A 2,500-nucleotide genomic window follows, 5' to 3' on the forward strand; every position below is an offset into this window, starting at 1 on the left:
CCTGCTGTGAAGGTGACATCGCTGTCCACCTTCACCTTCTTCTCGCGCCCTGACGCGACTAAGGCGAGGGTGAAACACTTCCGGGCGTTGATCTGCAGCCCCAGGTGGGCGAGGGCTGCGGTAGCTGCGTCGATGAGGGACTGCAAGCCCCTCGGGGTCGCTGCAAACAGCAAGACGTCATCTGCAAAGGCCGCAGCGTTGACTCTGCGACCGAGGATCCGAGCTCCGATGTGGGAGGGCAGTTGGCCTAAAACGTAGTCCACCGCAAAGTTGAACAGGAGGGGGGAGAGGGGATCGCCCTGGCGAACGCCCCGTGCTGGCTGCACAGACACGCCCACGCCGGCGCCGTCCGTTATCACTGTCGTGCTGCCCTCGTAGCACCGCTCGACATACTCGACAAAGCAATCCGGCAGGCCATGCGCCTTCAGCACGGGGCGAAGGGCAGCATGATCTACCGAATCGAATGCCTTAGATACGTCGATCGATGCCACAAAGACAGAGCGGCAGGAGCGAACTGCGTCGGTGAGAGCAGTGTCCAAGATGAAGGTATTTTCCAACATCCCATCCCGAGGGATGAATGCCCGCTGACGTTCGTCCACAGCACATGCGCGCATCAGGCGTGACGCGAGAACCTTGTGAAAGGTCCGCGCCAACACCGAGCAGACCGTAATGGGGCGAAAGTCAGCGGGGGATGTTGGTGCAGCCGTTTTCGGGAGAAGGGACGTCCGCGCGCGAAGCAGGCGTTCCGGAAGGGCGCGGGCCAGAAGGAAGAGATTCATCACTTTCACCAGGACTTCGTGCGGCAGGCGCCGCAACTCCGCTGGGGTAAGGCCGTCCGGCCCGGCTGCTGATCCCCTGGGCGGCAACGCGGCGGCGACCTCCTCATGTGTGACCGGCCCCCATATGCACTCGAGAGCGACAGGCTCTGAGTGCGGGAGGAGGCGGTCACAAATGAAGCCCGCGGTGGAGATGGGCTTCTTGGTGAAGAGGTCCGCCCAGAAGTCCAGCAGACCAGGGATGGCAGGTGGCGGCTGGAGCAGGGTGCCATCCAAGAGGCCGCGCACGCAACGTGCACGCGACCGTCGGAAGGCATCCTGCGTTCTCGCGTACTCCCAGCGGCGCCGCTTGCGCTTCTGCGCCGGCGGCGCGGCAGGCGGCCGCTTCGATGGTTGGCGCGGCCGCTGTGTCCTGGTGATCGATCTCTCCCCTCTGGACCCGACCGACGCAAGGGCATCCGGGAGCATGCCCAGGATGACATCGGGCGGCGTGCCCCGCCCCAGACCTATGACACGATCCAGGGCAGAGAAACGCTGGGCGGAAGCGGGTAGCCCCGCCAGATGCTCCCAGATGGCGGCGTCAGTCGGCCCCTCCGGCGGCGGCCCGGTGGTGTCGGCCGCGAAGTCCTCGGCTGCGTCAACGGGCGGCGCAGCGGCCTCGCCCGCGTCAGGCAGCGGGCTCGCTGCTCCCCGGCGGGACGCCGGCTCTTCCCCCCGACCGATCTCAAGCGCCTCCATGAATTGGCGGACAAGCTGCTTGTGGGCAGCTTGCCGCCGTCGGCACTTGATTGCCTCGAGCGTTCGGTCGGGGAACATCCTGATGAGTTCTTGATTGACGAAGAAGAACCGGGCGTCCCTCTCAAGGAACAGTTCGGCCTCCGCCTTGGCGAGCGACAGGACTTCTTCCTCCGTCCACCTCGCGCGATGCCTCTCCGTGACGATCTCCGCGTTGGCGGCCGCAAGATGTTGGCGGCGGCGATGGACCCCGAGACCGTTCTTGGTTGTAAAGCTGCGGTGGCACTCACTACAGGTATACATAGCTGCAAAAGTTACAAGATTTTCGGCACGGCCGGTTGGCCGGCTAGGTGCTGGGGGAGTTGGGGTGGCACCTTCAGCGGAAGGGCCACCACTTATTCTCTGCTTACTGCCCCCAACTAAAAAAGGGATAGTGCGAGGGGGGGCTGGTAACCCCCCCAAGCCCCTGGTGCGGTCTTCCACTCTGCGAAATCAGCGGGCCCACGAGAAGGGGAGAAGACCGCAGGAGAGGAGAGGCTAAGAGGGCTAGGCCCATGTATTGCGCATCACTCTCCCTGTAACTATAACCCAAGGAAGGCACCTCGCAGCAGCAGCACGACTACATCAAGACCGCACTTCGAGAAGCCAAGTCCGGATGCAGCCACACCGCCGCCACTTGGCCACCTTAAGAGAGTCATAGTTACTCCCGCCGTTTACCCGCGCTTGCTTGAATTTCTTCACGTTGACATTCAGAGCACTGGGCAGAAATCACATTGCGTCAACACCCGCTAGGGCCATCGCAATGCTTTGTTTTAATTAGACAGTCGGATTCCCCCAGTCCGTGCCAGTTCTGAGTTGATCGTTGAATGGCGGCCGAAGAGAATCCGCGCACCCGCGCGCCCCCGGAGGAGCACGCTAAGGCGGACGCGGCCTCGCAGCAAGGAAGATCCGTGGGAGGCCAAGGCACGGGACCGAGCTCGGATCCTGCA

The 2,500-nt window shown here is 63.3% G+C and overlaps 1 pseudogene; it reads right to left on the minus strand.

Annotated features, from left to right (window-relative positions):
* The window catches only part of LOC124730118, a 7,957-nt pseudogene that overhangs the window by 2,878 nt on the left and 2,579 nt on the right, over positions 1-2,500 (minus strand).

This window comes from Schistocerca piceifrons, unplaced genomic scaffold, assembly GCF_021461385.2.
Source record: "Schistocerca piceifrons isolate TAMUIC-IGC-003096 unplaced genomic scaffold, iqSchPice1.1 HiC_scaffold_1230, whole genome shotgun sequence".
NCBI classification, from domain to species: domain Eukaryota; kingdom Metazoa; phylum Arthropoda; class Insecta; order Orthoptera; family Acrididae; genus Schistocerca; species Schistocerca piceifrons.